Raw genomic sequence first — 23,440 nt, 5'->3', positions numbered from 1 at the left:
ATCCGCTGGCAAATGCTAACACTGCCCAAGGGACTGAGCGCGCAGCTGGGGCTGATGTGGCATGCGGTTGCCATGGCACTGGCCATAATCCTGCCGGAGTCAGATACCCTGATGATACGGCGAGTTTCAGCTTGCTCTAGGGTACAGCACCGTGACCCTCCCCGCCAGCATCTGTTTGCGTTTTAAAGTTTTGATGAATTCCATAGCCAAAGAAATCAAAACAAATCAAGCAACAAGCCCAGTCTGCTTAAAGTCCCAGTTGGAACCGCCGCGTTCCTCATTGGCATTACCGCTAAAGCACCAGGTCAGTGCAAAAGAGAGGATATTTGGGACGGGAGTAGGGCACTTTTGGGAGATTCTTTTCCCTCTCCGAGCAGCTTCGGTCCCCAAACACGAGGATTAAAAGAGATCGCCGTGCGCTGCGCTTAGGGAGCAATCCTTAATGAACGCTTTTCCCAGCGAGGATGTTTCCGAGGGCTAAAGGCGCTTCAGGGAGCGGCCACAGCCCGGGATGCTCCGCGGGGCTCCGCTGCCTCCAGCTCCGGCTGGAGAAGCAGCACCAACTCCCGGGGCTGGCGGGATGGGAGCAGCAAAGTTGGAGCAAAACCAGCCCCCCCGGCTCCATCACCGCCTCCGCGCGAGTGAATCCGCACAAAGCCGAACTTTTTGTTGTTTCGGGCATGGGGCGGGTGTACTTTTCCCACAGAAGGGGGATTTTTGTGGTTGCTTCGCAGATGCCGTCCCGCTGAGCGGAGCTGGGGGTCTCGGGCAGGGATGGGGGAGCGCATCCCATCCCGGCTGCGAGAAAGCCACGCACCTAAAATGCTGCGGTTGGCCGAGGGGAGGGGGTGATCCAGGATGAAAGAGGAGGGGAGGGAGGAGAGAGAGGATCCGGAGGCGCCCGCTGTTCCCGCGCCGAAAGGGTGGGAAGGGTTTTATTTCGCTTTTTTTTTCTTTTAAGGGGGCGTGGGGGAAAGAGACCCTACAGACAATTTTCCTGTTGTGTCAGGACTTGCAAGCGCTCCAACGTCTTCCCTGCGGGCTGCTCAACTTCAGCCTGTGCGTGTATGTATGTGCGTGTATCTATGTGTATATAAAAGTATGTACATGTATATAAAAGTATGTACCGCGTCCCGCCTCCGGCCGGGGCTGATGGGCAGCGGGAGCCGCCCGGCAGCCGCACCTCTCCAAACTGCCCCCATCCCTCCCTCCCTCCCTCTCTCTCTCCATCCCTCCCTCTCTCCATCCCTCCCTCCCTCTCGGAGAGGCTCCGCAGCAGCCGGGGGGAGCGCGGCGCCGCCGCCGGGATTCGCGGCAGCTTTTGGCAGGAGCGGAGGGGGGAGAGGCACAAAAGGGAAGGACGGAGGGAAAGTCCCTCCCACGCCCCCCTCCCCCAAGTTTATGATGGGGGTCCGGAGGAGCCGCTCTGCTCCGCACCAACCGCTCGCCTGCTGAAAACTTGCTGCTCCGCTTTTTTTTTGGGTAAAGTTGATGCTTATTGTGTCTTTTCATTGTGGTTTTTTATGCACCCCCTCCCCCCCCTCTTCCTTCTCCTGCTTTTGTCAGAGCTGCCCTGCGACGGGATGGGGGGGGATTTGGGGGGGGGTATTTAGGAAGGCGGGGGTGGTGGTGTAGAGATTTCGTGAGGGTCTCTTCTCGCAGCGGGTCCCATCCCGTGTGTGTCCCCCGCAGGTGACCGGGGATGAGGGGAGAGTCTCCCCCGGGTATCGCCCCCCCAGCCCAGGTCCCCTCCACGACCATTGTTTCTCGCAGGGTCTGCGATGACAGTCCCAGCCCCGAGACGCTGCCGGGACCGCCTTGCCCCGCTGGGCTCCCAAAAACCACCACCGAATTTGCGTTTTCTTACAAAAAAAAAAAATTAAGTTGCCTCCTCCCGCTTTGTGTCCCCCCCCCCCCCCCCCGGGAGGGGCAATCTTTCGACAAGTATATTTGCTGAGGAATTTAAAAAATTCCCTGCTGCAACTTGATCCCTGTGTGATGAGGAGCGGCTTGGAGAGACCCGGACTCCAATCCTATTAAGGACTTAGAGAGTTGAGAGTTTTTCCCCCGGACTCGGTGGCTTTAAAACAATCGGGGAGGCGTGGAGGGAGATGGGCTCATCTGGATGCCTTTTCTGCCTCGACTGATTGCCATCATTTCCTGGGAAACCCGATTTTTTTTCCAGCGCACAGGCTTAGGATGGTTTATCGGTGGTCCTGCCGCTGGCCCTGCTCCTGGCTTTTCCACGGCTACGGGATTTTTTTAATAGATATACTTCTTTTTATTTTGCTAACTTGTAGCCTGGGCTTCCAGAGTCGCCAGGCTGGGGCTCGAGAGGGGGGACGGGATCCGGCTCTGCTCCCGATCCCCCTGTGCAGTAGCCAAGGGCTGAGCCTCCCAAACTTGTGCCTTCCCATAGCTGCTCCCGTATTTCCTCCGGGTCCGAGTTCTAAAACTCTGTGTGCCCATCTCTGTGTGGATAGAAATGAGCATTTTGTTGGCCTGCCGTGTGTTTACAGCCACAGATAAAGGGAGTAGTTGTAAAACTTTGTCCGCCTCCTGCCAATCCCCTTCACTTTTTTTTTTTAAATATATATTTTTTCTTTTGCTTCTGAGGCTCTTGGGATGTACAAGAATTTGAAAGTAAACGTTTGACTCGTATGCTGCATAAAACAGCGTTTAAACAAATACTGTATTGGCATGCACTGTGGAGTTGATGCCAAAAAAGTAAAGTAAATAAGCCATGAAATTCAAAATATACAGATGTGGGATAGACTGATTTGTTACAAGACTTGCTGATTTGATCTGTTTGTTCTAGCTACCTTGCTTTGAAAAGAAAAAAAAAAAAAGGGTTTGGGTTTTTAGTTCTAAACCGGGTTCACTTCACTAGAAAAGAAACTACGATCATATGGAAAAGAGGATCCTGTTAAATAGTTGTTTCTGCTCCCGGGATGTTTTAAATGCATGGTAATTGCTGCATACAGCAACTACAGTTAGTGAATTGGTTTGGTTCAACTTTTCTGATGGGCAGATATGGTAATTTGTATTTTGGCTGGAACTTCAGGAAATGTTGACACCTGTCAAACTTTGAATTGCAATAAAAAAGTCATATTGAATGTTATTGCAAAACTGACAACTTCTAAGCAGTGAATGAAATTCATTATGGCTTTTCCACTGTAAACAACTCTTGGAAATTTGTCATTTGATTGAAAACATGACCGATCTGTAGCACTAAGAAGTGCCTGATACACTGAAGATGAACTGTTCATCTATGGGTATGTGTATATCCAAGCCTCTGGTGTATGTTTGTGAAAGAGCTAATCTTGAAAGCAAGGTGAGGTAAGATTCACTTGATCTTGAATGTTGTTATTGCTTAAAGTATGTGACTTTGAAGTGCCCAGAAATGCAACTGCTGTTCTTCAAAGAAAAACAGATCTCGAGGACTGTTTCCAACTTCCTTTCAATGTCTTTTTTTTTTGAGTGTGTCAAAGGGGATGTGTACAGATGGACAAATACTGTTTGTGTTAGGTCATTCATTTAGAGAAAAATTAGAGCCATAGGAGAATTTGAACTGGATGTGTATGCCAGTATAAATCCAGTGTCATTTCATTGAAGCTACTCCAGCTTATACTGGAGGAAAACAGAACTTGACCTCAGATATCCACTACACAGCAGCCTGCGTTCCCTAAGTCACACTGAATACTGAAGTCATTTAGAAAAGGGAACCTTTTTGGGGCAGATATATATAACGATCAGGATTTTTGGCATTGTTTTGAAAACCAGTTTGAACTTCTATGGCAAAGAACTATTTTTTACTGTGGTTTTGTGATTTTAAGGACCTTACAGGTTTATACCACAACTTCCTTTTCTATAAAAGCCGTATCGGTTCTGGGGCTATGGGATCAGCCATATGGGGAAGGGTTATGTCATCACTATGGAACTGTATAGGTTGAAAATACTGGGTTTGTGATCCTGATACTTTTATAGAGAGTTTGACTTCAAATGAGTTTTCCAGTCCTCTGGCCCCATCCTTTTTGTTTAAGGAGCATATGACCTAATATCAATAGCATTATCCTCAATCTCTGCTTCTAAGTACAGATGACACTTGGTTAACTGTCTTCTCCTGTTTTTGGTGGCCTACTGTAAGCCAGTTGTTTGCCCTGTAGTCTGAAAGGTACACAGATACTTCATGCTTTTGTACTCTGAGAAGTGCTCTGTTCATAGAGAAGTTTCCAGTGCAGATTAGCGAAGGCAGTGGATTCAGTAAGCAGTCACCAAAATCTGTATGTATTTGTGCAGCAAACACCTATCTATTGCTCCATCACAAAGCCTCCACTTAATAATCCGGCCAAGGATTTCAAGGCAGTGAGTTTTTTCAAAGAAGCTACTTAGGAACATTAGATGTGACTATAGCATCAAACTAATTAGTTGCCACTCCATTTCTATGAAGCTTCCAGTGCTTTATAGAAATGCGATATTTGCACTTCTCACTTGCTGCTGAGGCACTGAGGTTAAGCAGCCTCTGCTTTTTGTCTGCTTTTTTACTGATGGGAAAGATTCCAGGGCATTGTTTGAGAGCTGCGCAACCCCCTTATATACCTGGGTAAATATTTTAAACAGTTGCACATTTGGACAACTTTCCACAAAGCATTAAGTGGTATTTAGGGTTTGCTTCAGCTGTGTTCCCAGGGCCCTTTTAAAGAAAACCAAAACAACAGGAGGTATTTGGGAATTAATTAAAACAACACTAGATAAAATAATACAAAAGAATTAATTTTAGTATGAATGACAGCAAGAAGGCATTGTGTTAGGAGGTAAATAATACATGTGTGCCTGTGCGTCTCTACATACATGTACCTACACACATGCATGTGTATGATGTAATACGTATAATTCTTGACCTGAGTGTATCGCAGGTGCTATATATGTGCATCTTCTGCCAGTTCACTGGTATTTGGTGTACAAGTAATGAGAAGTGTATCTTGCATGTTAGTCTTGATAGCTGAAGAGGCAAAATCACGGTTTTCCTTGTTAATGTGGAAATCCTGGGTAATCGGGTCTAATTTTCTGCAGGCCGGTCCCATCTGGAAGTGGACGGCGTTAGATGTGTACAGTCCAGGAGCGGCCACAGAACTTTTCTTCATTCACCCTCGTCTACTGTAAAACTGTACCCCACACCCTTTAACTTCTTGTAAACAAAACAAAACAAATACATAAAAGCTGAAAGGCACTGCAGGAAGGGAACCAGGAAGGTTGTTGTTCTGTAATCCCAAAGTCCAGAGCCATAAAAACAGTTTGGGATTTCAGAATATTCAGTACTACCAAAAAAGAGGCCTTTCTGCCTGGAAGTGGTCACCCAAATTAGAAAACATTTGAAAATAGGCTCCTTTGGGCCCCCATTGTGATGCCTAGAAGGGTTTCTGGTACTGTCATGGGCACAGCTGCCCAAATACATTAGTCACTGGCAAATCTTTTCTCATCATTTCACAATTATTTGCATTTGGCTGTCACCTTTCTGCAATTATAAATATTCCAAGAAGAAACAATACAAATTAGAACTGTAGGTACCAGGATCTTTGTACTGGATGTATTTCTTTTTGCTTTCTAAGTGTTCTTTTTCATATGAAAAGAGTTTAGCAGCTTTATCCTTATTCAAGTCTTTTCTTTTTGTATCTGCTGGGGAGAAAACCATTAATTTTGAGGAATGGTGAGAGTAAGCCTTAAGCTGTCTTTGACATTTTAGTTTAACTTGAATAGGTTATTTTTTTTTTTTTTAAAGAAAACAAGTTGGTGGGAAGTGTGTTTTAACTGTGAGCGCCCGATTTCAACCATTAGCATAAGAAAAAAAGTTTTAGTGCATTTACTATTGTATTGAATGAAGAGTTCCAACAGTCAGGGAAAAGAAAGTAAAAGGCTGTAAAGAAATGATGGTCTATTCAGATTATTCAGCAGCCCAAAGCTCTGGTCATCTGCCTCTGAAATCTGTGATCGGGATATCACTTTTATCTTCCTGTGCCTTTCTCTCGCCTTTTTCACATGTTCACTTTTGTCAAGGTTTATTGATCACGTTTTCTTCTCTGCAAATCTGTGGAAAATTTAATGAACCAAAAACAACAGAGAAATAAAGGGAACTTTTTATTCATTAGCACTAGATTGAATTTTGTTCTATAGTCACTACCCTCTTGCCTCCCATGTGCATCATTGTGTCACTCCTGCAGTACTTACAGTACATACAGTGGGGATGGCTGCATTATTAATTCTCTTCCACGGAAAAGTTTGTTTAATGTTGTGATCTGATGGCAGATCCAGCCCTGCTGCTTTTCCCTTCTTCTCTGCCCTCCGACATTCAGATTATTGACTGTGGAGCTTCTGCCGCTAAATACCTTAAAGTGTGTATTCTGCAGAGCATTTACCTCTTCAAGAATGAAATGTATTTGCTGCCTAGCAATTAAACCCGAAGTTAAATGATTGCAGATTAGTAGTAGTTATTTACAATCCCCGTTGTTTTGATGCTGCGATCCTTGTTCACTACACATCTGCTTTACCACGGTGCTGCCCCAGAGCGCTTTGTGATGCAAATACTTTTGTTAACTTACAAATAGTTTCAGTATCTAGATAATCTCAGGTGACATATTTTAAGTCTCTTCTTTTTTCCCAGATGGACTTAAAAAGCTGTAATTAAATGCGGCTTCCAGTATGATTAAGCTTTGCTAACGTTTTCCATGGAAAGATTTACTTGAACTCTGGCACTTTTTGATCCTGTCACTGGAAGATTTTTCAATAAAGGCCCTTTTTAACATTAATTTAATTTCATTTAGTGCAGCTTGTAAGTGCAAGGAAATGAGTTAAAATGGAATATATATATGCCTGAGACACTTCTCGGATGTTTCTTGATTCCAAAGAACTTCACAGCTACTCAGTGTTAAAGACTAAGGTTTAAATCCCAGGGGACGGAAAACCATGGAGTTCTGTAGAATAGTCCCAGATACTCTCATAATGAGTACCATCAATGCGGATACTTTTAAGAGATGAGCTAAAAGCCACAAAAGGGCATCTGTATGTGAGCTTGTAATTTCAGCTATAGTGATGGCACATCTGTGACTGCATCTGTTTTTCTATGCACTGAGTAACTCTCCGTTCTGTGGGAATACACACCTGTAATCTTAAACTGCTTTTAAGTCTAGAGAGAAGACTTTGCACCCAGCAGAATGAACCCTGCTGGGAAAATCTGGGCTCTTGTTTAAAAAAAAAAAAAAAAAAGTAATAAAAAAGTCTTCTATCTCCTGTAAAATGTGGGATTTTACTGTAGATAATTCATTCAAATGAAACTAATGAAATATCTCCAGAGAGCATGTCTTCTCTGGGATGCTCTGCTGCACAGCGGAAGCCAGTGTGTGTCCAGCCCCTCAGGGATGATCACCCTGCGGTCACAGTCCCTCACCCATGCTATGAGATGCCAAGTTTCCCCCTTCTCCGTGGGGACCGCCTGGCTCTCCCCAGCATCTGCAAGGGATGGTCAGCTGCACAGCTTAATCCCTGGAGCGGCAGTGGAAAAACTTCCAGTGTAACAAATATAGTTCAGATGAGTAGGAGGTGCTGTAATATCACAGCTTTGTGGTTTAAGTTCATCGCTGGGAGGTTTAGATATCCAGTCTCCAGAAGTTAAATTATCTCTTTTTCAAATGTCCTATATATTTGGTAATGATATTCTCTTGGAGCAAGCGGATTACCTGGAAGTTGCTTAGCATTGTGTTAAGCAGTGGGATTCAGTTGCTAAAATTCATGGAAAATCCCTTGAAAACATCCCACCAATTCTTTTTTTTTTCAGCTTGGAATGGCATATCCAGCTAAAATCAGTACACTGCCCCCCTCCAAACTGACCTGAGGAGTCCTATTAGAGCCCCTTTTATCGTGCCTTCTTTAAAAGAAAGTCTGTTGATTGTGACGGTGTTAAAAGAGCATCAGTTCCCAACACCAAGATAGCTCCTTTTCAGAGCAATACTCAGCACTGCCTCTTTGTGCAGTGGACAATGCAATAAGTCAGACAGGACTTTCTGAGCCACCTCTGTAAGGAACTGTAAGGGCTGCTGAAGTACACTTGTGTTAAGTTGAATTGATTGAAATTTAATGGCTGTTAGTAGCTATGAATGGTAATGATTTTCTAGAGTATCTTCACCATGCTTGACATTAATAACTGGAGAGAGTGTATGTGTGACGCTAGTGTGTTATTCATTTTTAAAGATGCTTTCCCCTGGTTCTCTTTCCCATAATTTAGTTGTTTCGAAGCTTCAGAAAAAAAATCTTGGGCTTCAAAGAGCACGTACATCTTGTCAACATAATTTTGTACTCATGATTTTTATTTTTTCCAATTCCAACATAAATCAGACTACAATATAGTGAGAGTGATGAATTTGTTTTACATGCCATCATGAATTAATGTTATGCAAATAGAATCTTTACAGGTGCCATGATTTACTTAATAATTTCAACTTCTAATATTTAAGCTCATTCATTATGTTTGAGTGAAAAAAAAAAACCAAACCCACAGCATGTTCATATTTTTAAATGTGAAATGTGAGATTTGTGTGCATTCGCTATGTGTAGTTGCTGTGTAAGCACATTTGATGGCTAAGAAAGAATCAATCAGTGTTTGCATTCGGCAACTTATTCCTGTAGATGTTTCAGAGACATTTCAAAGAGAATAATCAAATATTTGTGTGTAAGGAGAGGAAGATGCTGGTGAAACATCCTTCAAGGGTATAAAGAAGCAGGAAACCACCGAAGTAAAGTTTTTCAACCTTTAAAAATTGAGCGGAATGGCACAGTTTTGCCATGCAAAGTGGCCTTTATTTCATCCTGAACAGCCCCCTGCGAGCTGCTCCCAGGCCTGCTTCCTTCCCTGTGTGGTGAGGATGAGCTGAGGAGCTGGTGAGAGCTATAGGCATCTCGGGTCAAAGGTGAATGCGAATGTGATAGCAGGGTTTTCAGGCTTTGATATCATTTTTAGTGTACTACCCAAAGGCTAAGGACAAGGGGGAGAAAGTTTGACACATAAATACATCTTGAATCTCTGAAGATAAGAATAGATTTTGACTTTATTTCTCAAAATATTGAGGTCACTGTGGTCTGATGACAGGCTGAAAGACCATCACTCAATTTTTTTCTTTTTCTTTCTTCCCCCCCCCCCCCAAATGAACAGACAGGAGCTTATTTTTGATACATTGTGCACGTCGATTTAGTGACAGCAGTCAGGTTTTGAAGTTTGTGGCCCCAGGGTCAAGGTTTAGCATCACTGTCTGGGCCTCCCTGCCCAAGCAGTAAGAATTTTACTGATTATGCCACAAAAGAACCAAACCTCTTAGATTTGGTAATGTAAATTAATTAAAAGTGAAGCTTTACAAAATATATTTGCTCCATGCAACAGGACTGTGTGTTTCTATGATTGCTACAGCCATTAGGCTTGGGAGTAGGCTCAAGGATTTGTCCTTGACCTCTTCAAGCCCAGGGGATCTTTGGCCAGAGAGCATACTTGGCTCTTAGTAATTTTGGCAACTTCTTTTGCTGTGTGTGTTCTTGAAGGACTCAGAGGAGAAATTCATCCTGGTATGTCATTCAAGCCAAGGATTTAGTTGGGTGTTAAAGGGCCATTTGGGAAGTGGTGCACAGTGTATGTACCATGGTCAAGTTAATTATGTTTCTTTGGCAACCACAGCTTTGGTATTTCCTGACTAGGGCTCCTTGATGGAGTCATATTCCAATATCTGGCATCATCAACACTAAAACCTATTGCAAAATCAGGTCAGTTTTGTCAAACAGTGGCAGGAAAAAAACAAAAGAAATGAGGGATTTTTCTGACTGTTAGAATTCGTTTTTTTTACAATTAAATGCAGGTGTGGTGTTGAAATAAGTTTCTATTTTGAGTTTTAAAATAGAATTCCATTGTGGAAGAACAGTAGCAATACAATTGATTTTTCACTAGGCTCCAAGTGATTGTTTTAAAATTTCTTTGGTGGAGAATTTCAGCATTTCGGGGGTTTGTTCCAATTCACAATAAGTCAGAGTTGGAAATCTTGAATTTCTTTGTAAACTGCAGTAACTCTATTCCTACCTTTGCTTTTCTCCTTTCCAAACTGTAAGACAATACAGAGCTGAGCACAGTACATGTGTTACTGAACCATTTCCATTACTAATTTTTCTGCCTTTGATTTATTGTGTGTGTTGTTGGGGTTTTTTGCCTTTTTTTTTTTTTTTTAATAACGGGTAGGACACCATTGTGCATATTGGAGTTCCATTGTCTCAGCAATGCCTGCATCTAATGAATGACTGTGCTGCAGCACTCTTTATCTCTATTTTCTGTTCAAGAAAATGTTCCTACTTCTGCATTTTATTCCAAGGCCTCTGGCAAGGCTTACTAAAATTTAAACTGCATGTTGGACTTACTCTGAGAAATTCACTGGTGCTGGAGGTGAGTTCATCCCTCTGGGACAAAGCACACAGTGGGAGGTGGGTGGCAAAAGGCAGGTCTGGATCTGCTTTTAGGGGACGGGGATGAAATGGGGCAGTGCTGGCAGCCACTGGATGTTGCACCATTCCCCCCAGGAGCATGCAAGGTGAGGGATCCTCCTCCTTTGCTTTCCAGAGGGCATTTCCAGCAGTGCAGATGGCAGGGGATCTTTGCCAAAGCATTAATTTCCTTTAATCTCTTCTCAGAGTAGAGATACCCAAGAGCCAGACGCCATCCATGCTGCTGAAGGTGGGAGATGAGCAGGGCTTTCTTGGTGCAGGGGATCTTGCTGACAGTGACCCGGTGTAACTCTGCTGCACGATGTTTTGCCAGGGAGATTTACTTCAGATTTTACTTCAGATTAGGTTGGAAATCTGTAGCTCATTGGGTGCAGTCAGATGATAATGTGCTCCAGCTGTCATGCTGAAGAAAGGGGGCACAAAATAACCTGGGGCCCCTAGCCTGGTCATTTTGGTGTCTTCATCCTTTGCTGTTGAAGATGCAACTTTGCAGCCTAAGGGGACCTCCTGGTTTCACCTCAGTTCTCCCTCCTATTGCTGCATATGGAATAACTAGCACATTCATGGGGTTTGCCAGGAGAAAATCTACTCAGTGCAGTTTAGGACTCTCTGGTGAAGCTGAAGACCACTAACTGCTCAGAATGTCCTCTTCAAAGTGGCTCTTCCTCCTTTCCTTGGCCACTTTCTTCTCCTGGTGTGGTGTGGCTGAGGGGCTGCCACCCTGGGGCTGGCTGGATGTTAGCCCTTCAGTAATGAAAGGGAGGACAGCTGGCTTTTAGTTGGTATTTTCCCTCTTTTTAGTTGCTAGGATGAGGTCTGTCCTTCTCATGCGCCAAATGGCATGCCTTCTGGGTGTACTAAATCCCACATCCCCAGAAACCTCCTGTGTAGGCTGGACTGGGAGCCGTTGGTGCAGCAGTTCAAACAAAGTGCAGTGCTGCAGGTGCTCTTTTACTGGCTGATTGCTTCAAATGTCACACCTCTCCTTGACTTAATGTCTATGCTATTTCAACATCTCATGTGAGCTAATGGAGTTTAGGCATCACCCGCTTCTCCCTTTCTCCCTCGGGGTTGCAGATTTCTGGACACCCTTGAGATGGAGTTTTAAGGTCATCAGTGGCATTTTTAGGTCACAGAACTGCAGCACCCTGTCTTCGCGCCAGCTAATCAAATGACTAATTAGTTCTTATATTGCTGCCGTTATCTTCTTCTCTAGCTTTGGTTCAGCTCTGTGGGATGAAGCCTGCTAGGAGACAACACCTGAGAAATGTTTGATTGGAAACTTAGAGGCAGATATGGTCAGGAGACTCCATACGAGCAATAATTTCTCCCTGTGTTCGTCTGCGTATATCAATTCATCCACGTATATTAAGGCACCCATCAGAGCACAGTGTTTAAAAACAGGCTTCCCTGTAAGGCTTCCTACAATTATGGCAGTGAAGATACCAAATACACAGCATTTATAATTCCATTGTAATTTGGGTTATTTCTGCCAGGTTAATTTTTTTTTTTAACAAAGGCAGCTGTGTACATATATTTTAGTTTATGTTAGTGTATGTGCATCTTTGCGTAAGGGTACTTTATCATGCACCCTCTAAAATGCTTGTAAGAAGGGACTTGGGCAGTGCAAACCTTTGTGTGCATCACGAGCACATTAACCCGCTGTATTTCCCACTTTTCTCAGGTGTTGATGGCATCTGGTCGTGACAGATGCTTTCTGATAAAGCCTTCAGATCAACATGCCTTTGGAGACATCAGTGCTCTATGTTGGTACTTGCAGGCTGCTGTATTCAAATACTCTTCTTTAATTGTCTTATTAAGTAGAGAATTAAGCTCTGTGCTTTGACTGTTTTGGTGCCAGTGATTCTTATTGCAGGCTTTGGCACGGCACCGTGTTGTGTTTTAAAGAGACAGCATCACTTTAATGACGTGGGAATTGAGTTGGAGGATAAAAATCCACTGAGAACAATGGCTGACTGAGAGGATGGTACGTAAAATCTGATTTTATGTTCTTCCCTTCAGACTGTTAGGTGGGGGGTTTAGTTCAAATGCCTGCAATGATTTAAGAAATAAAAAGCAGAAATTCTCACTGCTGCCAGACCACAGGCTCCTCAGCGCCAGACTTGCAGACGAATGTCACATGTTGCTGTATGTTTTGAAAGCGTACCATGTGTTATTCTTTAGCTGTCTCAGTAATCCCCCCAGCTATATCATCTTCTCCCTAGCCAATCTCACAGAAGAACTTTAATGAAATAAACTTTCCTTTTCCTCCCCTCCATGTAGACCCTGGGATGTGTTCCCCCCATACCTGTCACTCCACGCAAAGGTCTCCGTCCACAAATTTGCAGAAGTGATTTTAACTTGGCTTAATGAAACTCTGCCTCTCGTGCTTTAAATCAGGCACTTTTGACACTGATATTGCAGCTTATGTTGTGTGTTAGGATCAAGAGCTCACAAATGGCTAAACATATGGTTAAAACTTTTTTCACATGGAATATGTTTCAGTTTAACTCAGCTGTGGGTCTAGATAATGAGTGTTTGCTGTTAGAATCATTGCATTTCAGAAACAGTTTTTTACTCCTCCTTTTGTACAGTCTTGGATTAATGTTTCCTCCAGCTAATGACAGGACAGGACATGCAAACTAGATTAGAGCATAGTGTGAATAGTATGAGCTGAAAATTCTGGCATCTCACTTTATTGCCTACGAGGCTAAGCTGTTTACTGCGAGGTCGCAAGAAGTAAACTGAAAGCAAACAGGCAAATAAGTCCAGATCTCTTAGGTCCCCACTGTGATGAGAGTGTGTCCTAGGGGATTTGCCTCTCAAATATTCTGTGCGCTGCCCCCCTTGCCTGTCCTCCCCATCCCACAACAATGCAGAGCTTTCCCACTGATGACCAAAATGCGTACAGATGGAAGGTCAGTCTGTCCACCCATTGGATATCTGGGTGTCACTCCAGCAGCATGGCCATGGAATGCCACTCCTCCTCCTCAGCAGCAGTGTCGGGGTGAATGTGGCAGAAGAAGAGGTGACAGAGCCTGATGCTGAGGCTGTTAATGGGTGGTAAAGGCTGCTTTGCCTTAGAGCCATTCCCAGGGGGCTGCCGTCCGCAGGAGGTCTTGCTTCTGACTTCAGCAGGGGCAGGAGACAGCCAGTGCTTTTGCTCAACATCTCTATTAAGTTCACTGCAACAAAAAAATGTGGCTTGGAAAACCCTGCTGCTTAGGTTTCCCCATAATAGAGTGTTTGCGTTGATCTGGGGGTAGGACTTCAGATCACATCTCTGATAGGCAAGAAACTGTTGGGGTGTTAATATACAACAAAGGAGAGGTGGTGAGGTCTGGAAAGACCAGAGCAGCTGGTACGAGGCATGATACGTGCATACCTTCATGTGCTAGCCGTAAGTACATTCTAGATCGCTGTTGAAAAGCCATTGTATTTCTTTTGTATTCCTTCTCTTTTTCTTTTTTTTTTTTTTTTTTTTTCCCAACAGTGCCATGAATGGGATTTATGCAAGCTCCTGCATCCAGCTGTAGCTTGTAATTGTAGTTGGTGCTCCCACCATCCTGGGACCTCAGCTGCTGGGTATGCTAGCTGGTGTCCCAGTTTGCAAGCCTACTGGCCATACTGGGGAATGAATGGGTCTGCATACTTATTCTACTTAAAAGCTTAGATTTGAATCCATATTGGAAGGCTGGATCCCAGCCTCTATCTTGCATGTTGGGCTTGGAGTTCTCTCTCCAGTAAAAATTAATGATTTATTAGTTTTCTATGAAAATCAGGCAATACTAGAAAGTTTGTGTTTCACATTTAGGTGTAATTATGAATGTGATGCTTGAATGATGAGGTCTATAGTGTTCAGAAAAAAAGCTGTCATTGCCCCATGCAAGTGCAGTGTTTTTACCAGGCCACGTCTCTGACAAATCAGTCCAACAAGTCCTGCTGTGGTGGGGACCTCCTTCTTTACAAGTTCCTCATATTTAATGGGGACACATAGTGCTAAAACTGGGGACAGTAACCAGCTGTGGTGTAGTGTCAGAAGTACTGCTGGGACATGACAAGTGTCCATACTGAGCCCAGCAGCCTAAGGGAGAGCAAGTTCTCTGTCCTGCCAAGCTAAAATGTTCATCCTGTGTCTATGGGGAGGAAGAGGGAGAGCCTCGTCTCTCAGTGGTGATATCACAAGGGAAACTGCTGGAGAATGGAGGGCAGATTGGGCTACTGCGAGCTGGAAGGACTGTGTGTATCAAGGTAAAAAGGTGAGGAAAAAAAATGAGAAAGTAGGTGTGGTGATGCCTCTAATCACAAAAAAAACTTGTTAATTTCTGAGTGGTTATTTTCTGTTCAGGGCTGTGTTGTGTTGACTACAACAAGGCTCTAACACTGCTTGATCTTAAGCTAGGGCTGCTCACTGAGATAAGATAGGAGGAACTTTGGCCCTTCCTTGAGTTAGGCCAGTTTTTGTCCTAGTGAATAAAAGATATATCTGAGGAAATGCTTTACCCTCTCTCAGGGTACAGTTTTCTAACTGTGCAGTCAGGTAGCACTGGAGGAGTTTGAAGGAATCTCAAGAAAAGGTTCCTGTCTGCTGCCATCCAACTGGAAGAAGGTGGAGGGTAGAATTCTGAAGTACCCAAAGTTTTCAGACATAAAATTTTGAGATCAGGGATTGAAACAGAAAACTCCTGTTTGCCTACGTCTGGCAGCAGAGTTGGATGAAGAGTCAGTGCAACTGCTGGTAATGCTAACCCGCCTTTAGAATCTCACAGGATCGTTTTGAGCTCTCTGGAGTCATTAAACACCCCAAACACCCAGAGATGCAGTTTCCCAAACACCTCTGCTCCCTGAAGGAACCCTAAGATGCAGCACTGCAGGTTGCCCTCTTTTTCTTGCTACCCTGGGCTGCCATGGGTAAGGGTGTTGCGTAGGGCCCATTGCAGTATGTTTGCAACATCAAAGGTCTGAGCTCTAAATCAGTATCTAACGTGTCCTTTTAGAGGCAGAAGAATGGGTGACCAAGTGTTTTCACACAATAAGCATATGCAAGAGGGTAGATTAACTTAGTCCCTTGGAAATACTGGCAGATGTTGCAGCTCTGACACCCTCATCAAGGGAACATGGCAGGTTCATAACCAAAGCTTGTGAGATTAAGTGTGATCAAGATCAAATGTGACCAAGAGGGCTTTCTTCCAGCCTTCTGTGAGTTACTGTTACTCTCTCATGGAGACTCTGTGACCTGTTTGTGTTAAGGTGCTAGACATGGAGCTGTGCCTTGAAACCATCCAGAGCTTGTGCTAGAGCAGAATAGCTGTTTGCCCTGCAGCCCTCCATAGACAACACACGGTACGTGGGTTCTCCATCGTGCCTTGTCTCTGTACAAGTATGCAGGGGCAGTTCAAGATGATTGCTATAAACTAGAGATGTCCACCATGTTTGGGACTTGCATTGCAGTGACAGACCTATCCTTTGTAACGTCATTGTGGTGGCACATGAAAAGCTGCCCAAACCTGACCATCTTGATTTATGAAAGAGGTAATTCTAAATTTGGTTATTTGCTGAGGGGCTTCTCATAAAGCAATGACTTCCCTGAGCTTTCCTTATCTGAGACCACCCCTCCTGTGGTCTGCAAAGATCATCTTATGTTTCAAGGTATTTGTGGGATGCATATATGTTATGGCTCTGGTCAGTAGCGGTGCCTGTGTAGATTACCTTAGACAGAAGTGCTATTGCAGTATTATATGGGAAGTTCAGAGACCTTTTACAGTTTATTTTTTTAAGGGAGATATTTACCCTAAATTCATTGATCTTCAGTGGAAGAGCCAGTGCCCTACAGAGGAGAAGGCTGAAATATGAAATTAGAAGCTCTCTGCTCAGCTAGACCTGCAGGCTAGTGCAAAAACACATTTAGCTCTCTGCAAGCCTCAGCATGCGCTGCCTCTTGGCTCACGTGTGGTTAAGGGACATGAGGGACAAAAGGGACAAAAAGACAGGTTCCCAGATAACCTGCTGGCTGCTGGGGTAAATACCATTGGGAAAAGAAGCGATGTAAGACATCAGACCTATAGGAAACCAGTCTTCATTAGTTCTGCAACCCGTCGGACAACATGAGTTCTTTTATTAACTTTTTATTATGGCAAAAGTGACTAGTATAAAAATAGTCTAGGTGCCAAGGGGATAAACAGTGAATTATTAAGGTCTGAATATTTTGTTGCTTTTAGAAAGATGTTATTAGATTTACTAGCTTTAGTTAAATTTACATGGCCGAATTACTTCTTAACTGAGTAATGAGTTTTGTGGAGAAAAACCCCATCTGTTTAGGTGTTTTGGAAGGACTTAATCCAGAATACAACATAACTCTTTAGGCCATTATGGAAGAGGAGAGCAGCTATCTTTTCTGTGATAAGTTAAACAGATGCTGGGTGGGCATTTGAGTCTTCTGGAAGTCAGCGTGACCCGCAGTGTGTAGAAATCAACAGCAACTGCACCAGGTTAGATAGCAAGGGAACTATTCCCAATCCTAAATTAGTTATACTGCCAACTGTGATTTTTTTTTAGATTATTTCTGTTTTTGTAAACTCTTGGGACATTTTAAGATAACTTTTTATTTTTTTAACATAAATTTCATCCCATTTTTTTAACATACGAATGACCTTTATTTTCTGAAAATAGCTCATGGCAAACTGACGACTGACTATGGCAATTCTGTTTGAGGTCACCTGCAATAAACTTCTCTCCCAATACCCTTATAGGGCTTAGGGTTGCCGGAGGGGTAAATGTTGGCTTCCTCTGAATCCATGTTGCTTGTGTGTGGCTCTTTCCCCCCAGCCCAGCTCCTCATGCAGTACAGTTGCATGTTGGACAGAGTCCAAATTTCCTCCCTCCTGGGGATTCCTTGGCTGTTAGTTTAAGTGATGGCAAATGCAAACTTCTTGCCAGAGCTTGCTGTGTGGTTTTGGATGCTTTTTTTAGCCGTTCCCTGAGGAATCAGCTTTTGTCCTTCCCCACCATACTTTCTGCTTTTGGGAGAGAGGCCTTGAGCTGGAGCTGATAGGTCCCACCTGGATTTGAATGCATCCCTGACATGGCTGCCCAAGTGTCTGTCACAGTTTTCGAAGACTTTTGCTTTATTGTTGTCTGTTCAAAGCTGGGCTATACAATCACGTGAGTGTGTATGTAATCTTTATCTTAATAGCAGAATGAATCATTCATGCCTGTAATAGAGTGTATCTAAGTTACTATTAGATGGTTGACTGCAGCACTGTAACTTGATTTTACATGCTGAATGGAGTTTTAAATGAGAAAAAAATGAACTATTTTTAATAAGTATGCAAAACAGCTTTTATCTTCAAAAGTCACGTGATGAAGACATGGTGTTGATGTGAGACAGGGTAAATGTAAGTGATTGCCCATCTGCTGCAAGTGCAAATCAAAGTTTTACAGGGTATCTTCTCAAACCAAGGAAGTGCAGATAGATCAGACCATGGTCTGGGAAAGCACTTGGTGGCCACAGTCTCCTTCTAGGTAGAACAGCAGTAGCTAAGAGTGTATTCTAGCCCAGAAAACTGGTGAACAGCTCTTCTGTTTGAAGATCTGTCAGCACTCACTCCCTGCGAGGGGTCTGCCCTTGTCACCGGAGGAGGATTTGGTGCCTGCCCTGGCGCCAAGCTCTGCTGCACAGGGTTATAATCCAGAGCCTTTGTCCTGCTGCAAGGTTTGTGCATTTACAGCTGAGCGCTGGTTCAGTTGTGGTTTTACCCTCTGTCAGCTATTTTCATCAATCCTCCTCCTATTTGTCCTGATGGTTTTGTTGGGAGTAATTGTGCGGCAGGATGTGTTTACAGGATGGGGAAGAAGAGTGCTGGTTTTATGAAATAGCAGGTGTTGGAGGAATGTCATGTGTTTATGCTTCATTTTATACTGGGCTTCCACAAGGCACTGCACTTTCTGTGACCATCCATGCTGTTTTTAAAAGCAGAGCTTTTGGATTAGCCCAGAGCTATGTAACCCCAGTCAGTGCATAGGTGAGAAGGCACTGGTGTGGTCTCCCCTTTCCTGGTGGTTTGAAAGTCTCTGATGGAAGAGGTGGTGCATAGAAATGCTCTGTGATGATACCTGGTAGGCAAGCAGAAATGGTGATGAGGGAGTGCTTCAGTATGGCCTCCTGGATGGAGAAGTAAACCCTTGAGGCCAGCAGGAGCATGGCAGGTGGACTCGGCATTTGGCGAAGTTGCCGGGTGACTTGAAGAGAGCACACAAGGAGCAGCACAACACTTCAAAGTGGGATTCAAGTAAGAACACCTAGACTGTCTGGGGGGAAAAACAGAGTAGATGACGTCTAGGAAGAAGCACCTACTGTAATACCAAAGTCCTCAGGAGTCAGTGGCTGAGTATGAAGAGGCTGCAAATGTGCTGCTTTTGGTAACGTAAAAAGACCCAGAGAGGTTTTGGGTGCTTGTACTGCGGTGAAGAGGCAGCTGGAACTGAGGGTGTAGCACTGGTAACTGCTGGAAGTATAATGCATTCAGGTCTGCTTCACTCCATTACAACAGAGATTGACAAATTGGAGAGAGTTCAGGAGAAAAAAAAAAGTAACAAGAGAGCTTGAGGGATTGACTTATGAGAGAAGACCGAAAGAGCTGAATATGGATAACTTGGCTAAAGGATGACAAATGGGGTGGTTGAGATATAAATCTACAAATATCTGAAGGGTGTAAACACCAAGGCTATGAAGAATTATTTAGAGTGGTACAATGGGGTGTAACTAGAAGTAATGGGATGAAATTTAAGAGAAGGCAAATTTCAGTTGAATAATGGGAGAAGCTTTTTGACAGTGTGATGTATTAGGCTGTGGGATGCTCTTCCAGCAGTAGTCCTATTGCTCACTACTTAGGGCACAACCCTGTTTATTAAGAAGCCAGAGTTTCCCAGAGTATTTATTAAAGACAGTTTCAAATCACATGTCTTGGTTTTTATGTATTTGATGTGGAGGCATGCAAGCTGTATTCCTCAAAATGTGCATCATGTCTGGGTGTGACGTATTGGCTCTTAGTATTGAGGTGGTGGAGGAGAACACATGAGACTGAGCAGCCCTTCGAACCACAGCTTACCCCAGACAGCCCCGCTGGCATGAAAAGTTCAGCTGGGTCAGTAGTGTCTGCTGTTTGATCAGGACCTCCTGCACTCCTCCTCATCCAGGCGTTGTAGTACTACCATTTGGTGTTTAGTTCAGTTATGGTCTCTGGAATAGACATCAAAGTTACACTACACCTCTGTGTAAAGACCAAGAAATCTCCCACTTTGCTTCAAAGAAATCAGGACAAACAAGATCCTGTTGATGCCCATGGTCTATGGTCTTTTATAAATCTACAGTACTGTACCTTAACGTTTTCTTTAGAAACTCCCATTTCTTCTGCTGCTTTTCATTTCACTTGAAATGCAAACTAAGGTCAAAGGATCGCTTTCTTACTGGCAGAACACACTGCATTGTCTGTCATTTTGAAATGTCCTCCACAGTAGCTGAGGAAAGGTTCGTTTCTCTACTCTTTATGCTTAAGAGTGACTCTCTTAAATGCATTTTGGCTTTCCTTGTCTTGAAGGGCTAAATTAGAAAATTAGGTAAACTAGCTGTGTAAATCAAGTTAGAGCATCTCAACTAAAATGGTAGTTTATCTTCGACAGAGGGAAGATGGCAGATTCATGTAATTAGAGAAACAAATGCAGCTGTAGCACTTAGCATACACTGGCAACTCAGCTATTCTGTTGAAGAGAGGGAGGACAGAAAACTTTAAAGCATTGGCATGCTTGGAGCATAAATGAGACAAGAGCTGAAAGTGTATTTTATAATTGTTCTTAAATGTGTTTTGCATTGCTCTTGCTGTCCCTGAAGAGGTCTATGTCTGTATGCTTCAGGGAAATTTCTGAATTATATCCTCTTTCAGTCTGTGGGAAGAAAGAACCGCTGAAGGGTTTTATTCTCTTCTGGATGGGGTTGAATATTTTCTTTGCTGAAAAATGCAGTTTTGGTCTCCCCAGAACTGGATTAACTTTTGTGAATGCTTTTCATTGGGGATTTTTTATGTGGGGAAACGTCAAAACAATTGTGTCTTCATCGCAGCCCGTTCCGTCACTGAAGGCTGTGGTGAGAGCACACTTCTGGATAGGAGAGCTTTGCTTTGAACCACTTTTCATATCCAGAGTGAGGGTGAATGTGTGCTCAGGCCCCCTGGTCTCAGGAGAGCAGCATAACCACTAAGCTACCTCAAGTTTGCCACCTTAATCTAAGTGGTTTCCATTTAGCAGAAATAAATCATTTAAGTCAGTATGACTCCAGAACTATTTTTAAAAAATTGTTTGGTTTCACTACTGTGCATGAGTATCGGTTATTCTCCCTACTTTATTTCTGAGGCCACTTTAAAAAGGAATTTTAATTATGCAGCTGGGGTTCACTAATAGCATTTGCAGGAGACGTTGTTTATTTTATTTTCTGGAGTTTGATTCATGATACTTTTGCACCTCTGTTAGTAGACTTGGGCCCTACCCATTTACAAGGCAAACTTTCCAGCCATGCAGTCCTCACAAAGAGGACAGGGCAAATGTCGTCAAGTTTCTTTTAACTGCTGTTGTAAACTCCTCTGAACCCCATTAGTGAAGTATATCTTTGCAAAGCTATGGCCTGAAGCACACAGAGGGAAATGGTTGGGGGTCATGAACAAGGACTTGTGGGAAAGGACACCTCAGACTAAACAGCGGCAAGTTTTGGGGTCACCACAGCAGTCCAGGCCACTTTCTTTGGTTATAGAGGTCTTGGAACACCCATGCAAAACGTTGATGTGTGCCTGCAGCTTCCTGTCCTTTTTCTAACACCTCACAGGTGTGTCTGTACCACCCAGTTCCCAGGATGGTATTTGAGAGCCAATCCTTCACAGGAGGGCTGCATTATGACCTGGAGCATTTGAAATATTTTCACCTGTTGATCTGGGTTGATAATCTGCAGCTGAAGTACCAGGGAGGTAGGTGGGAGTCATGAAGTCTTGGTAAGAGCTGCAGAATTCAGCTCCTGAAAGCCTGGCTTGCAATAGTCAACTTGTGCAGCATGACGCAGCCTATAAAGATGCAGTAAGTATACTTTTATCAGTATAGGAAAGAAAAAATGCTGTACTTCTTTATCTTTTAAGGGCAATGAAAAGTTTTGAGCTAACTTGTGCGGTGAAAGGATTAATTTGCTAGGGGTGTTGGACCTGTGTGGATGTTTGATTAATAAAGCAGTAGAGCATCTTCTTACATTTCCCAATAGCAACTGCAGGAGAGTTGTGCATGGCCTTTTCTGCTCTCCTCCTACTGTAAAACAGATATTTTGCTGACTGCTCCTCAGAAGGACAGATCAGCACCCAAATCCACCTTCTGGCAGGGCATGAAAAGGCGTGCAAATTGAGGGAGTCAGCCTGCGTGCAAGGAACGCACCTTTATTTTTCTTTTGCCATATGGGAAAACACATAAATGTGCATGTATGAAAGCCACACTATGGAATCGGAGGCCTTTGACTCAAAATACACATAAAGGATGGAGAACTTTTAGAGAATTGTATTGGGGGGTTGCACAGTTTCTCTGCTGCCTTGTCTCTCTTCCTGGGTTCTTATCCTCTATTACTCCTCTGCTAGTGCCCTGCCTTTATCTCTTGTAAGTCCTGCTCCTGGGCCCATGGAGGGCCTCTGAGAGTAAATGTTTATAATGTTCATTTAGCTTTTGGTGAAATCTTTTCCAACTTTCAAAGAAAGCTCTTTATCTTGCTCTGCACAGATGCAAACTTTCAATAGGAGAAATTCCCTGAATTCAGCTAATGACTTCAGGATTCCAAGTGTTGCTGATGTGCTATAATTCAGTGTCCTTGTAACTGCGTGAAAACTGTGTGCTACCTCTGATTTTGAGCTTGAGCACTCCACAAGAATGGATTTAGGCCTTCTATACTTGTAGTGCATACTAACGGTGTCTGGTTTTGTTTACATATAAATAAGATGTCTCCACAAGATTCATTGGAGGCCAAGCTTGGGGTTTAAAAAGGAATAAATAAGCAATGGAAGAGTTATTCTGTCATAAAGAGCGTTGTGTCAACAGAAGTTTATTTTATTTACCTGTAAGAGTGGGAAGTGCTCTGACTTGTTACAGTTTGTTATTGCTTTCTGTTTTGTTGGGTGCTAACATGGCTCTTAGATACTTTTGTGTTCTGTTTTCCCAGGAGAAAAAAAAAAAATATCAGCTTCTTTTTACCGTTATTTTCCTTGGCAAAAGTTATTATTTTATTTATTGTTAGCTGCCATAGGCTGTAGATGAACTAGCTCATCCGTGGAGGTACATAGGTCACTGATTTACTTCGCACATGTATTGAAAAAATAGCGAAGGTACCACCAGCCATAGGTGGTGGAAGTTCTCCCTTGTTGCATTCTCATTTCACAGGAAATCCAGATCAGTAGTGACTGAAGGTTGTGATAATTAAGGGCTGTTTGCTCTGCCCATTAATATCCATATTAGTACTCCACCCATACCTCTCAAAGTGCTTTTAAAAAATGCCTGAGCGTTATATGCCAGATGAATGTCTTAAAAAGATGAATCACAGGTGGACAGTTGGGGATATTGAGACCTGATAATAGTGTTTGGGAATGGGGGCCCTTGGAGCACTGCGTCATGGTGCTGTGTGCATTGAGTCTCCTTTGAGGTCATGTTCTTCTTGAGCCATGGTCCACACCTGTGTCCTACAGTGTCCTGCAGAGCTTAAGGTCTTGGCCGCCTGCCAGCATTGTGGGATACTGTATTCTAATGCAGAACAAATTTCCCGGGATTTATTGGGATGTCCAGAAAAATCACCTATCTTTGCAGTATGTCCATCCTGGATGAATGATTTCCTGTCACTTTGCTCTGACGA

General features: G+C 43.5%; 1 protein-coding gene across 5 annotated transcripts in view; it reads left to right on the top strand.

Moving 5' to 3' along the window:
- The first annotated feature begins 984 nt into the window (after nt 1-984).
- Nucleotides 985-23,440, top strand: part of GLI2 (GLI family zinc finger 2) — a 197,610-nt gene continuing 175,154 nt past the window's right edge. For 2 of the 5 annotated variants that reach the window (XM_054070501.1, XM_054070503.1), the window contains exon 1: nt 1,302-1,482. The gene's annotated coding sequence lies outside the window, so the exon portion shown is untranslated. Of the gene's footprint in view, nt 1,066-1,301; nt 1,483-23,440 lie in introns of those variants that run through there. The other 3 variants (XM_054070504.1, XM_054070499.1, XM_054070500.1) reach the window with 2 other exon arrangements.

This window comes from Cuculus canorus, chromosome 6 (genome assembly GCF_017976375.1).
Source record: "Cuculus canorus isolate bCucCan1 chromosome 6, bCucCan1.pri, whole genome shotgun sequence".
Lineage (NCBI taxonomy): Eukaryota > Metazoa > Chordata > Aves > Cuculiformes > Cuculidae > Cuculus > Cuculus canorus.
Note: the sequence above shows the minus strand (reverse complement) of the source record. Positions and strands in the feature narration are given on the sequence as shown.